Source organism: Miscanthus floridulus, chromosome 19, assembly GCF_019320115.1.
Source record: "Miscanthus floridulus cultivar M001 chromosome 19, ASM1932011v1, whole genome shotgun sequence".
Taxonomy (NCBI): Eukaryota; Viridiplantae; Streptophyta; class Magnoliopsida; order Poales; family Poaceae; genus Miscanthus; species Miscanthus floridulus.
In genome coordinates this window covers 69,362,758-69,378,613 of record NC_089598.1, presented here as the reverse complement: position 1 = coordinate 69,378,613, position 15,856 = coordinate 69,362,758, and the positions used below count along the sequence as shown (strand labels likewise).

Sequence of the window (15,856 nt, the reverse complement as noted above, 5' to 3'; positions counted from 1 at the left end):
TATGGATTGCAATTTCAATTTGAAGGAGCTAACTTTGGCTTGATGTAACTCGTGATCCTTTGAGAATTAGCTGATGATTTCTAAAACATTGTTGTACCCTACCATAGCTCTACATTTTTGCTTCAAGCCGATTTTGCTAACTAGCCACCGTTTGGGTTTTGGAAGCTAATCAAGTGACGCTGTCAGGCTCGACCGGTAACTCTGAATCGATGCTATAGTGTTTCGACCGGTTTTAGAACTCGACGGTCGCGTGGCGCCGCGCGTCGCCGCCGGCCTAATTGGCCAGGCCACGTCGGGCCAGAGCGCATCAAGTGAAGCCGCAGTGCACACCTATGGTTCCCAGCGCTCGCATTCACTCTCCTTCGCCTCCACTCGCTCGCCGTAGCACCAAAGCAGCAGCGCAGCACCGCCCTGCCATTGCTACCGAGCAAGCCACCGTCGCCTAGCTCACTCGCCGCCACAAAATCGACGCCTCCAGCTAGCCCAAAGCTCCGCCGTGTCCTCCTCTACCTCATCGACCTTCAAGCTGAGCCAGACATGCTGTAGGTGAGGGCCTTTGGCCATTTTTCCGACGCCATCGCCATGGCTGTACCTTGCCGGAGTGGAGCTCACCACGGCCAACCACCACCAGAGTCCTCTCATCCTCCTTTTTCTTCTTTGTTAGCTCCATGGTGACCTCGTGAAGCTCGTACCGGGCTCGAAAGAGGCAATGGGGGCTCGCCGTCGCTAGCACACCGCACCAGAGCTCTACCGTGCCGCCTTGGCCGGCGACGAGCTATCTCCGGTTAACTCTAGGTCCTTCTGGTAGCATCACTCGACGCGGCTCGTCACGTAGATCATGTAGGTGCCGACCATCTCGCCGGAGTCCTCACCATCAGCGAGCTATGCCACTGCCGCGCCGTCGCAAGCATCTCCCCTGTTCTGGTGTCGATGACAAGCGGGCCCGGCTGACATGCAGGTCCCACGCGTCAGTGACCGTTAAGCATTAGCATAGTTCAAATAATCCAGTTTTTGTGCTATTTTGTAAAATGTATATCTGCAAATTGGTAGATCCAAATGGGGCGATTCCAATTTTGTTAGGGTCTTGGTGAAGTCTAGTATTGAGGAAAAATATGACATGAACACTTGAAGTGGAAATTTGGGATGAATTAAATAGGAACTTGAAATGTGTTTTTAAATGCATGCAAACTTGTTTAAATTATATCTTGAGTTTCTGTGCTCCAAAAATTATGAAATTTTGTGGGTAAGCTATTCTTGCTTAGTAGAAGCTCTGGTAAAAATTTGAGAGTCGTTGCATGTATGGTTTTTAAGTTATAGATTTTCCTTTTATCATTAAATGATCCTTGTGTGAATTTTTGTAAATTATCTATGAATCCAATGACCATGAAATTTTATGGGGAGTATCCTAGTACCATAAGGATGCTAAGAAAAATATAAAATATGTTGCTTGACACTTTTCACTAAGGTTTCCTAATTATGTCATTTTAAGCCATTATATCTTATCATTTTTGTGTAGGCTGTTATACTTGCTCAAATGGTGTGAAATTTTTATAGTAGCCTACTTAGAGCATGTAGTACCTACTGTAATGTTTGTAGATTAAATGGTGTAGTGGGCATATATATTTATTATTCCTATTAAATAATTAAATAAATTAAGAAAGGTATTAAAAGAAATGTTTTGGTGATGAACACCTTACTTTCTGGTGTTCTTGTGACATGTGTGATGAGTGGGTAAAGTTAGTTTTGTCCAATTATATGTTTGCAACATAAGTTAATAATTAATTTTTCTGTGGTGTGTCTTTCGGGATAGTTCTGGGGACTTTACAAAGTTCCCCATGATAATTTGGATTGCTGTGAATGTGGTGAATACAAAAGTTGTAGATACCTTATGTATCTGGCTCCTATATAGTTCCTATTATGCTGAAATACAAATGTTTGTGGGTATGCTTTGTTGCAATGTTTTTGTTGATTGTTTAGGTGCTAGCCTAACTTGAGAACATGCTTAGGTGCAGGTGCTAGGTCCTTAACTAAAGATGAGCAATTATATATTAGGTTGTATAAACTTGGTAAGTTAAAGTGATTTGAATAGAGCTTAAGTTGGAATGTGCGGACTGCAGTGAGCATGTGCATTCCCCGAGCATCCCTGACTTCGTTCATGTGCATCCATGATATTTATCTTGCGCATTCATGCAATAGGTGTGCCGGAGGGAGTGACGCTGCTAGAGTTCGAGGGAGCCCACCAGGAGGAGGAGCCTGAGGTGAAGGAAATCGACGAAGCAGCCGCCGAGGAGGAGTTGCCCGAGTGCCCTGACCACCGTCCTTCCTCTTTCCTAAAAGGCAAGCCCCAGAGCATATTAAGCCTCCCATGTTTTTTTACAAATACCTTGAGTATCTTTTATTCGTTGACGAAGCATTAAGTATAGGAATTGGTTGGAACCAATTGTTGCATTATATATCCATCCTTGTCCAGATATCGCACTGGAATCCTATTTAAGTTCAGGAACGGGTTAAATGCTTAGCCATGCTTAGTGCGGTAGAAGTCAGGTGATTTCCTATCACCTGCGAGCTTTAGGATGAGGTGGATCATGGTTGGCTATATTTGCTATCGTGGAAAAAAACCATGTTAATAATGAATTAAGACCGGGCGGAGTCTTGTGTAGGTTGGACATAGTGACTCCGTCTGTGTCATTTAAGGACCGATACGCTGTATGTCCTTATGTCATGTTGAACATAGCCTAACACTTAGCTGGCCGGATAAGTCATTCCGACCGCGAAGCCTAGTAGCTCAACTCAGGCCGGGGACGCAAGTAGTGGCGTGCATTCTAGAGGTAGTAAGGATGTGCGGAGAGCCATTGGCATAAGTCTAAGGCAGGTTAGAGTCTCGAACAACCTTGGTAGAGTGGTTCTCTGAGAATGTCAATCTGTTCAGACTCATGACTCCTGAATCATACCAAAGGTGACTCATTTGCGACGTTGATGGGGGAAGTAGGGTTTGTGTTTAGGAATACCCCTCCAGCTGGATAGGAATCGATTCGAATCGCCATCTCTCCCGGATAGTGAGAACTTGACTGAGCAGCGGCAACGTAGATTCAATTAATTTAATGATATGGTTAAATGGATGATGATGAGAATGTTGCCAAGATTTATACCTGATATGGTTATTAATGTTTGTATCTTAATCAAATGATTGCTTAATATAGGTGCTAATATAGATAACAGGTTAATGGCTAAAAGTCACTGCTGGTTCAGGTCAAGAGTTGATCTTTATTCCTTATGCTTTTCCACAAAAAGAAAGTGTCAGCTAGATCTACTAAATTAAGCTATGCATGATCCTTGGTGTCATTTATTTTGGTTTCCGACGGGTAAGTCTAGCTAAGTACATTCTCGTACTCAGGGTTTATTCCCTCTTGTTGCAGATGACCTTCTATATCAAGGATTCTGTAAGTATTGTCTCCACCCAGCGAGTGATGAAGACTAGATCATGGGCATGATCTCATGATCTCCGTTCTCTTATCTGAATGCTTTTGTGGGTTGTGATCAGCAAACCAGTCTTCGCATTTGAACTCAGGTGTGTAAGTTAAACTAATTGCTTCCGCGTACTTTACAAGACTTGTTTTGTAATAACGATGACTCTGAGGTGTTGTAACCTAGTTGCAAACCATTTGTGAAATGTTGTAACATATGATATGTTATGTTGAATTACTATGATCTTGGTTTTATGCAAGTTGGTTTGAAATCCTTCGAGGTTTCAGTTGACTACCGGGTTTATATGGGCTCAAGTGCGAGAATTTGATCATTTTGGCGATTGTTTTTGTACTTGTGCTCTTATAAATTGGTAGGTTCTATGACATAGTAGCCAGCTGAGCTATTTGTGATTCTATCATTTTATTAAAGCTATGCTAGTTTTTAATGGCAGAAGAAAAGCTATCCATTCTATTATTTATGTTCTCTAGAATTTTATCATTGGTAGCTACTTTTCTAGAATCCCTCCATAAGTTTGGATTGGCCAGCAATTAATTCTCTCAAGGGTAGTGATTGAAATTATTAAAAATATTGCCTTGGTAGTTACCTTGGTAATTACCTTGGTAGTTCAGCCTTTGTTGCTGATTCCATCCTTGATTCTACTAAGGACGAAAGTAGTTGTTGTTATTGACAAAGTTCATATCCTCTTGGGTTTCAGGACAGCTGTTTCCTAAATGCCCAATGTTTCCACTCACTTCACATATCATGCGAGAATCATGAATATGCATGACATCTTGCTTCTCATTGGCTCGATCTTCAAGCTTCTTCATCAGCAGGTCCATCTTGATAGATAGCATGTCTACCTCCTTGAGTTTATGCATACCTCCACCCCTCTTGTGGGTTTGAACATGTTCTTCATTTCAACCTTGATTGGAGGCCATCTTCTCCACAAGAGGTATTGCAGCTAGTATGGTGAGTGATAGGAATGCACCTCTAGTAGCAGCATCCATAGTTGCATGGGTACTATTGGTCAACCCATGGTAGAAAGTCTACATGAGTAGTCAATTCTCCATCCCATGATGAGAACATTCCACAATGTAATCTTGAAAGCGTTCCCATGCCTCAGGGATAGATTCATCATGTTGTTGCTAGAAGCTTGAAATTCTCCCACTCAGAGCATTGGTCTTGCCTATGGGAAAGAACTTTGCTAGAAAGGCTGTGGAGCAGTTATCCCATGTAGTATTTCTATCTTTGTTGGCATAGAACCATTGCTTCGCCTTCCCCAAAAGTGAGAATGGGAAGAGGCGAAGTAATATGGCATCCTAGGTTACTCTTTTGATGGTGAAAGTACTGTAGATCTCTAGGAAGTGGTGGAGATGAGCACTCGCATCTTCGTGTGCCTTTCCACAAAACTAGCTAGCTTACACCATGTTGATGAGAGCTGGCTTGAGTTCAAAACCATTATCTCTGACATTGATTGTCGGTCCAGTATGGATGTTGGCCATAGTTGGAGCAGAGAACTCATGGACAGTCTTGTCAGCCATGGCTTTAAAATCCGGTGTTAAGCTCCGCCTTATCTGGTTATCTTCTGACTTTAAAGCTGGAACTTTCTTGAGTTTTAGCTCTAGTCCTTCTGATTAATACTTCTAGATCTTCAACTTAGCTTGTCGGAAGGTCAAAACCGGTCATACATTACCCTGCATAAGATACAAAAAGTAGACAGAACAAGGGTAAGCCTATTTGAGCAGAGGTCAATGGTTATCTCGATCACATCAATAAGTACAAGTTTATCAATATTCCTTTTTTCCTAGCTACCTTCCTCAGCAACAGCGCAAGAAATGATTGTTGGTATTTATTAACTTGTCACTTGCTTAAGTAGCCACCTAATGTTGTTGACATCTCTTAGCATCACTTTTACTAAGTTGTCATCCATAGTGATGATGCTAGTTATGCCTATTGGTACTACCTAGTGCCACCTCTAGAATGACACTAAGAAGTACTTTAGTATTTTATGTGACTAGAAAGAATGCATATATATGAAAGGATCTGCAAGCGCACTGATAATTTTACCATTGTAGCATTTCACCCGGGAGTATTCCAGGTATTATTATTTATATTTTTACCACAAGGAAGGATAGGCAGTTGGAATATATTGATAACTTATACATATGATGGAGAAATAAACCATAACCAACTTCTACTCACAATAGGGGTAAGTCAAGAGATAAATGTATATGAATGGTAAATGATAACTCATCATTAATCACTTAGAGTACTCCTTTCTATGGCATTAGCATGGCTAAGTAGAATATTAGAGGAATAATTCCTAAGTCATTCTTAATTACAAGTCAAAGCATATGTTGATTATTGCAATTATACTTAGTAGTCATGGCTAAGATCAACTTCATATCTACACATAAGGGATATTACTAAGGAAGATTAAGAACAGAGCTTGTCTTCCTTTGTAACTAGACCCTACTTGTCCTAAATTCGGGGAGTGGACTACAAAGGTCTCAATGGGAGTGTCACATCCGTGATCTACCACATGGCCTAGAATATAGGGTGCATCCATAGGTAAACAACGCATAAGCACCATGCTTACACAATGTCGACCACTCGCCCCTAGTACCTTAGAGCGAGCGCTATATGAACTTATGCTTGAACATGATGATAATCTAACTATACTAAGCATATAATCAAAGTAGACAATGAACATGATAACTAGGAACATAAATAATATTAAGAACAATGACAAATCAATTGTAGCAAACATATGAATAATGAAAGATATAAAAGATGATACAAGGGGCTATACCAAGCCACGCTCTTGACAAGATCTGGAATCCAAGCAAAGCTTGCCTTCCTCTAGACCTAGCCTAACTGGATATGCCCTAGAATATGGTGGAGCTCTGAGTATGATTAGGGTTTCTGTCTTCTCGACTGAATGCAATGCCTAAGGGAAGGGGGCCGGGGCCGGTATATATAGGCCATAGCATCAATTCTGAGTGCTTGTATCAAACTGACTTAAAAAGATGGCATTGATGCAAACCCTAAGGTGGTGGAGAACCGACGTTTGAAGGAGGAGGCTGACAGTGGGCTCTAGGGGCCAGCCGGCGCCACCTGGTGGCATTTCATAGTCTTCTTCGGTGGTTTGGCTTCTGGTGTCCTCCAAAACCTTCTATAGTTGTTTTCGCCATAGATAAGCGTGATTACTTTTGACATCTAGGTCCACCTTGATGGTTTTTTAGATAAACCCTGTAGAAAGCATAGATTCACCAAAACTCATGGAATTTATTAGTTTAAACCCCTAGACCTATGTTGGTGATTATTTTCATGCCCTTATTCAAGTTCTATTAATGGTTTATAATGTTTATTAACTACCATCAACACCCATCTTTCGACCAAACCATATAGTTTGGCATGAAACCCCTCCAAAGCAGATGATCCTAGATCAGTTGCATGGCATCCCACTACATAAGATTTTCGCAATCCCTGCATGGGTAGTTTATGAAACCAAGAGCTGCAACATTATGCTCCATGTAAGCACTCATGGCACTGATAAACGAGTCAAGACCTTGAACGAATACAACTAAACTATGATTCATATACATCCATCCATGATCTATCTATGTACAACAAAGGCAGATCTTGTAGCATGAAGAAATTGAAAATGAACGCAAAGGTCCCATTGAGCAAGAACAACGATAAGACAATAATAAGCACAATAGCAAGAATCAAGTAATTGAATCTGTGAACAAATTTTTGCGAACCTCGGATCAGTTAAGTGATGACCTGGCTTCGATTTGGACATAGCCTTCAATAGATATTGGGGAACTAGCAATGGTCGAGGAAAGGGGAACATGGGATTCACTTTGGGTATGGCTATGGTAGCGGATGGCTTTAAAGTAAGGCAACCTATGCCATCGATCTGGTAGTGGAAATACTCTTTATCACCGGCATTTGGCATTGGAAAGAATGGACACTGCATCAAACGCCATTATATCAGGCATAGGGGTCATACAAAAGTGTGAGCAGCATGGTCCATCAAGCACTGGTCTGTTACGACCCTGTTTGGACTTGTTTCAAATTCTTAAAAACTGGCCTGTTTGGATCCCACCCAGTTTACAAAGCCTAGATTCTTAAAAACTGCCAAAAACTAGAGGGATCAAAATAGGGCCTAAGTTGATAGATTTGTAACAAAATTATCATCAATTTGCTCTATTGCTAACCATTATGAACAAATCAATTTATAGGCCACCAAAAGCATTGGTCCAGCGACAAGACATAACACTAATAGCGATGACAGCAAAAGAAAGAAACATTGGTCAGACTAGAATTTTTGTTTATTACTTAGTATTTTATAAAATATATAGATACATTTCCAACGAGTGGTTGTACTTGTCCACAAAGATAATACACCTAAAAATAATCCTCTCACAGCGAGGATGATGGTTGCCTTGGTCGCTTTGAAGGAGGCCCATCATCATTCATCATTGTCATTGTCCTTGGGCTCGTCGTCGTTGTCCTTGTCCTCCTCCTCCACCTCCTCGTCGTACTCCTCCTCGGTGTCCTCCTCCTCTTCGATGTTGGAGCTCCTATCAGGAATCAAATCAAAATCCATGTGCTACCTAGAGGTCTCCTCAAACAATGAGTGTTGCTGGACTTCATCCTTGTTGGAGGATGAGTCATAGCTGGGAAACTTGAAAAAATATCCACCGACATGGTTCTAGTTAGATGGAAGAATAGGATGAACAAGGAAGACGGGTGATTTCAGAGGGTAGGGGGCTTGAATAATATATGTTGAATGGGTCAGTGCAGGGAGTGTTTGTATATAGTTGGGCATTAGGACACTCTCATTTACTCACCTTCAATATTTAGTTATTTACCGCTGATTCACCAAACGGTTGTGTAGGGGCAGCGGCCATAACGCGTATCTTAGTCGACTCAGTGTTCCAAATGATAGTGGAATTCAACCCCACTACCACCGCCGCATTGATGGTTTTCAACTATCGGTTTCATTCCTTACGAGGCCTCCCTATCAGTCCAACCGATAGTGGAAGTATCACACTAATGCTTTTATTGCTACAGCAGTGAAAGTGGTGATAGTGAAAAGTCAATCTGTAGTAGTGAGGCCATAGAAGTATAGCAGCCCTTGAAGTAAGGGGTGAGCGGGGAGGCCTTGCCCAAGATTGTAGAAATCAGCAAAGGAGATCACTTCACCGTTCAAGGGCCTCAGCACGAGCTCCCCAAAAGTGGTGGCGCGCCAGCCGATCACCCTAGCATTATCTAGGGCCAAGCCCTCCTCCTCCTACTTTTGGAGCCTCTCCTTGGTGACAGAAGATGGCCCCCATTCCACCAAGAGGCTAGGACAGGAGATGGCAGATCGGGCGATGAGATGAGTTTGCCCGAGTAGGAGGCAAAGCAAAGACTTTGGGGAAGGTGGAGTGCCCACCGGGAATAAAAGGTAACCCCTCTCCCTACTTTCATGCTTTTCTCTTATAGTTTCAAGATAGTAGGCGCCTCATGCCCCACAACCACATACACGATCGCACGGCGGCGATTGGTAGGCTAGAGCCAAAGAAGAATGCGTTTGGAGACAGTGTTAATCTCCATGCAAGATAGGGGCATGGTTTGTTCTGAACGTACCATGGGCTTGGAAATTATTTGGGGCAAACTTGATGGAACTGCTAGGTAACATGGGTCAAGTGGAAGCTCATTTCAGTCCATTTGGAGATAGCGTTAATCTTGATGCAAGGTAGATGGACGTTTGTGCCATAAGTATCGTAGGCTCAGGAATCATTTTGGTTGCACCCGATTGTACTCCTAGGCAACGTGCGTCAAGTGGAAACTCATTTTGGTCTATTTAGAGATAGTGTTAGTCTTGGCATAAGATAGGAGAACGGTTTGTGCCTAATGTACCACAGGCTTAGAAATTATTTTGGGAGCACCCGATGGTACTCCTAGGTGACGTAGGTCAACTCGAAGCTCGTTTCAGTCCATTTGGAGACAGGGCTAATCTCAGCAAAGAATAGGGGTATGATTTGCGCTGGATCTACCATGGGCTCAGAAATCATTTTGGGAGCACATGATGGTACACCTAGGTGACGTGGGTCAAGTGGAAGCTCATTTCGGTCTGTTTGGAGACAGTGTTTGTCTCAGCGCAAGATAGGGGCATAGTTTGCGCTGAACGTACCATAGGCTCTAATGGTACTCCTAGGTGATGTGGGTCACCTAGAAGCTTGTTTTGGTCTGTTTGGAGACAACGTTAATCTCGACACAAGATAGGGGCACGATTTGCACCGAATGTACCATAGGCTCGGAAATCATTTTGGGGCACACCCGATGGAACTCCTAGGTGCCATGGGACAAGTGGATCCCATTTGGTCTATTTAGAGACAGTATTGATCTTAGCACAAGATAGGGCATGGTTTGCGCTGAACACACCATGGGCTCAGAAATCATTTTGGGCGCACCCGATAGTACTCCTAGGTGATGTGCATCAAGTGGAAGCTCGTTTTGGTCCATTTGGAAATAGTGTTGATCTCGGCACAAGATAGGGGCACAGTTTGTGCTGAACGTACTATAGGCTTGAGAATCATTTTGGTTGCACCCGATGGTAATCCTAGGTGACGTGGGTCAAGTGGAAGCTCGTTTTAGTCCATTTGGAGATAGTTTTAATCTCAGCGCAAGATAAGTGTATGGTTTGCACCGAACATACCTCGGGCTCAAAACTGGTTTTTGGCACACCTAATGGTACTCCTAGGTGATGTGGGTCAAGTGGAAGCTCTTTTTGGTCTATTTGGAAATAGTGTTAATCTCAGCTTAAGATAGGGAAACAGTTTGTGTCTAACGTACCATAGGCTCAGAAATCATTTTTGGGCGCACCAAATGGTATTCCTAGGTGACGTTAGCGAAGTGGTTGCTCATTTTGGTCTATTTGGAGACAGTGTTAATCTTAGCGCAAGTTAGAGGCACTATTTGCATTGAACGTACCCTGGGGTCATAAATCATTTTGGGTGCACCCAATGGAACTCCTAGATGACGTGGGTTAAGTGGAAGCTTGTTTCGGTTCAATTGGAGACAGTGTTAATCTTGGCGCAAGATAGATGGACAGTTTGTGCCGGACGTACTATAGGCTCAGGAATCATTTTGGACGCACCCAACTATCATTGTTAGTACAAAGAACTATATAACATTAGAAGATAGTTATTCGAGTAAGCTTTTGGGAGTTGGAAAATAGCACCTCTAAACCAAGGCAACTAGAGATTATGATTTGGAAGAGCATTAAAATCAAGAATTCTAGGAAAAATGGACATCACAATGTAACACCTCTGGTGTTTTGACCTAGCACTAAAACTTGACATGTCATCATATGCATTGCAAAGCATTCATAAAGTAGAAAAATTTGAATGCATTCACTAAATAAGTTTTATTTCATAAGTTGTTATTTTATGTGATGTATGTGATCCAAAACTCTAAATAAAGATCATGACCACAAGTGTCAAATTTCATGTGATCATATGAGACCATGTGTCAATTGACTCAAATAACCCTAATGGTCCATGTAATTGGTCAAAAATCATAGTTAAATAAAAAGGTAAACAAATCAAATTTGAATTCAAATTCAAATCATAAAAGTCCTTTTTGCCCCTTCTATCTATTTCAAAATCCATTTGGAATTTGGTGGTGTGACAAAAAGCAAAGTTGAAGCTTATTTTATAAGGATCAACTTTGGTATTCAAAGTTTTTAAAGTTTACATATAAAATTTGGAGTAATTTTGAAATGATTCAAATGTTCAAATGCACCCCAAATTCAAATTTCAAAATGGAAGCAGAATTTGAAAATGTTCATTTAAGCAAAGTAGTAGAACTTTGAATTTTGAGCAACTTTTATTTTTGGAGATTTTCAACTTCTTTAGAAATATTGAGAGTAATTTGTAAAATGAACTCAGTGGCAATTCTGTAATTCTTCTGAACAGTAGCACGACCACCGCCCCATCGCCAGCGTCCTTTCTCCGGCCTTCCAGACGCGCCCGTGGCCGCCCTCGGCTTCACACTAGCATGAGCGGCTCACTGCGTGTCATTCCCTCGCTCTCCTGGCCGCGCTATAAAGCTCCGACGACGTTATCAGCTTTTCTTTCTCTCCTCTATTTCCTGATGTCGCCGCCTCAACTCCGGCGAGCTCCCCTCATCTCCTCAGCGCAAGCTAGTCTCGGTAGAGCAGTGTTCCAGCTCCGCCTCCTCCTTGCGAACCCATCTCACCAACTATGGTTGTCTGAGTCCACCGAGAACCGCCGCTAACGACCCTTCTTCCTCGCGGCCGGTGACCTCACCCAAAGTCCCGTTTCACCACGGCTAGCATCATCCGGTGAGTCGTTGCCCTTGCTTGTTGTCTCTACAGCTTCGTCTTGATGCTATGGTGCTTAATCCATTCTTGCTTGGTCGTTTTGCCCACTGCAGTCGCCAGAACTCCATCACCGACGAAGTCGTCTCCGCCGTGACCGCTGTCACCGTCGACCCGCGTCACCGTAGCTCCTCCGGTCTCGTTCTTTGCTTCAAGACGTTTGCGGTGAGCTGCTGATCCTTTCTAAGCCTTTTGTTTGATCTCTACCGACCTTGTTTCACCGGCGTAGCACTGCTGTGTCACCGCGTTCGCCATGGCCAGTGTAGTGCTCGGTTCTAGCCGCATAGGGTCTCGGTTGTGCCACCAATCATTGCGCCTTGTTGTAGAGATCACCATGGTGCCTTTGCCTTCACCGTTAGACTCACCGTCGGTGAGATTGCGTCGGTCAGCGCCATCGTCGCCATGGTCAAAGCTGAAGGTTAGGGATGACAAGTGGGTCCCGTATGTCAGCGACTGTGTAGTTCAAATGGAATTTTTCTATTTTCATAAATGGATGAATAGTGTCTATTTTTGTTATTTTTGTGTAGATTTATTTAGAGCTCCAAAAATTATGAAACTTTTTGTGTGACCTCTCTGTGATGAATATTATTGAGGAAAAATATGAAATATGGATTTACAGTACTTTTTGAATGTGATGAAAATTACTCAATTAATTGATAAATGTAATTTGCATGATTTTTGTAGGCCACTGTACAACTCCAAAAATTATGAAATTTGTTTTGGTACACTCATTTGTCATGAGGAAGCTTACATAAAATTTTGATGTCATTTGGAACAAGTTCATTTTTGGGCTTATTTCCAAATTAATTCAAAAATGAATAAAAGCGAACCCTAAGTGTTAGGTTAGAGTTTGATCTTGTTTTGGTCATGTTTTGTGACTAGTAGGGCTTCAAGATCAATTTGGTCAAGTCGCTTGTGTGGTCCTTGATGGTAGAATTGCAAGTTAGTTTTGTTGGCTTGCAAATGTACCGTGAAGGAAAGTGTACTCAAAGTGTTATTATATTTCATGCACCATGAAAGCATCATGTTTACATTATCATCACGTTGAAGCATATGTATTATTTCGTGTAGAATCTAAGAGTGAACTGATCCTAGTTGAACAAGTTGTGGAAGAATCCCCGATTGTCTCGGGATTTGATATTTGTGGTACTGATCCGGAACCCGAGATCGTCAACGAAGGCAAGCCCCGGTTTATGCATTAAACCATTACCTTGTTTACTTTGAAAAGTTTATCACCTATGTTACCTATTGCATTAAGTTGATTTATTTAAATGTTACCTACTTGATGCATTACCTACCTTGTTAATTGTTTACCATCCTTGAAGATGATTTCATTTACAAAGGCATAGAATGCTTAGTATGCTTTATGGTAGGCTTTCAAAGTAAAAGTTTTGATACACTCAAAGATGGCATTCTGGACAAAGAAAGAAAGAAGATAGAATGAACTAGAGACTAGTTGGGTGACTTATCTTGAATGTTGGGTAATGTTGCCGACTATGTCATTTACAGGCCACTCATTGTGGATCTTCTGAATGAGACACTTTGTAGTACTGGTCGCATACTCTGGTAAGCCTACTTCGGCTAATCCAATACTAAGATGAATGCCCACGCACTAGGAGTGGAGAGATGGCGGGAGTAGCGTGTACCCTCGTGGCTAGAATGTGGCCAGATTAGAGGTGTGCTGTGCTCTCAGGTGGCGTGGAGACAGCTTAGTATAGGAGGATCCGGTAGCGAGGTTGATATATGCAAGATTAAGTTCTACATATGTCGTGTGATGAGGAATCCCCAGCTGGGACTTGAATCAATTCGAATTGCTGGTGCTCCGTGGATATGGAGACTCGTTTCATTACAGAAGCAATGCAGGACTGGTGAATTACTAAAATTTGAGAAAAGGAATGGAATGAAAAGGATTGGAACATGGGTTATGAACACTTAATTTGAGGTAATGAACTAACAAGACTTAGGGGTAAAACTTGAAAATAGGATCAAGATTAGTAAGCTTTTGGCAAAGAACTTTTGAATCTTGCTACATCCTTACCTTGCCCCAACACCTACATCTCTAAAGTTTTTCCATCCCGTTTTACGTCGGGCCAGTCTTATTGAGTACTTTTGTACTCAGGGTTTGTTAACCCTTGTTGTAGGTGAGTCGCATGCGCAGGTTTGTATTGGTCCCTGCTGCATGTCAGTGTTTGAAGTCGATGATGATGAGGAATGATGAATGGCCTTTGGACAAGGCACTAGTTTGTATGATAAATAATGTTAATGTAATATTATCCCGCTACTATGGTTGTATGTCACTTATGGTTTTGTAAGTTTGAAACAACTGGTTTGTAAACTATGTTATCGTAAGACTTTTGCTATATTTTACTTTGATATATATATTTGAATAAACTGTTGTAATCTGCAATGTATGTGATTGGGATCCTGTTCAAAAAAGATTCGTGGATGATTCGGGTTTCCCGAGGACACCCGATAGACCTGTTAAGTTGTTGGGAACTTGTGTACACTATCAGAGGTCTATTGAGACAACGATAGATGCACGTGGGCCTGATTTCTTAGAAGATTCTACCATAGCTGGTATCAGAGCAGGTCCTATCTAAGATCATTTTAGGTTACTTTGGAAAAACCTTCAAATTGATTTGGATCGAAGAAAGTAAACTTGATATTTTAAAGTTCAAATTTCTTTCTTCTTACCTCTGATCTAGTCTCAATCCTATCTTATTTGAAAGTTTGTGGCGGATAATATGATTAGGTTTATCCTATGTATTAAAAATCTAGTACTTTTGATTATATAAATCTTTTGTACCTAGATTCGTAAGATCGATTCATGCATCATGCTTGAACACCTTGCATAATAATTCCCCTTAAAAGTGGTTGGGTAAGTAATGTCAATCCCATTTTTGCTAACCTTCATTATCCTCATGCTATTCTTATAGTCCTACCCTAACTTCTTCAGGCTATGGCAAAGACCAAGATAACTGCACGCAAGTCCACCGAACCTCACGGAGTCCCTCGTCACCAGTTAGCACCGCGAAACCATGAGCTTGGTGAAGGAAGTTCTAGGACCTTAGGAGAGGAAGGATCTTCAAGCAATCCCACCAACATCGAGAACCTTACCACGGAGCTCAACACTCTTCATCGAGCTCATGCCAAAGATCAAGAGGAGCTGGCGGAAATGTGAAGGGACATCACCAAGAACACCGAGCTATGGAATGAAGCCTGGAACGAGAGGATGCGGCCAATGAACACATCCATGAGTTGGAGTTCTACGTAGAAGACCTGGAGATGGACAATGCCATTCTTCATGAGAATGTTCACATGATGTACGCTCAACTTCATCCTCCTCATGGGGATGGTGAAGTTGCAGATGAAGAAATGGTTGTGGATCTAGGAGAAGTCCAGAAAGAAGAAGAGGAGGAGGACCCTGAGGAATTAGTGTACTTCTCAGATGAAGATGAGGTTTTGTCTGGTATGGACACGAACGCCGATGACTGAGAGCTTAGAGTAGTAATAGTTCCTTTACTGCTTTTCTAGTAAACCAGGGTTGTCTTGTGGGATACAAGACATGTAATATAAATAAGTGACCTTTTGTAGCATGAAACCTTTTAACTGCTTTCAATAAATAATAATGTAAATAAATGTGTCTCTCTAACAAATGCCTCATCCTATCACCCAAGCTGGTGCAAGTACCTCGCATGACAATGATGATATCCCAAATCCTCCACCAATGCCTCCAACTATGGTAGATGCCATAGCCACACTCGTCAATGCAACGGCAGAGAATGCTAGGTTGTTAAGGGAATTGGCTCAGAACCAATAGGCACCACACCCTAATCGTGGCCGCCGTAGTAATGGAAATGACGAGTCAACCTATATTGATTTTACTGACACACATCCACCTGTGTTCTCTAAGGTAGAAGAGCCTTTAGAAGCTGATGATTGGCTTAGGACAATAGAGCAAAAGTTTGAGCTGATTCACTGTACCGAGAT

At 42.0% G+C, this 15,856-nt stretch overlaps 1 non-coding gene across 1 annotated transcript; it reads left to right on the top strand.

Annotated features, from left to right (window-relative positions):
* The first annotated feature begins 4,533 nt into the window (after positions 1-4,533).
* Positions 4,534-4,640, top strand: LOC136530255 (small nucleolar RNA R71). The gene has a single exon (XR_010777737.1). It is a non-coding gene; the product is annotated as a small nucleolar RNA R71 (small nucleolar RNA).
* Positions 4,641-15,856: the final 11,216 nt, after the last annotated feature.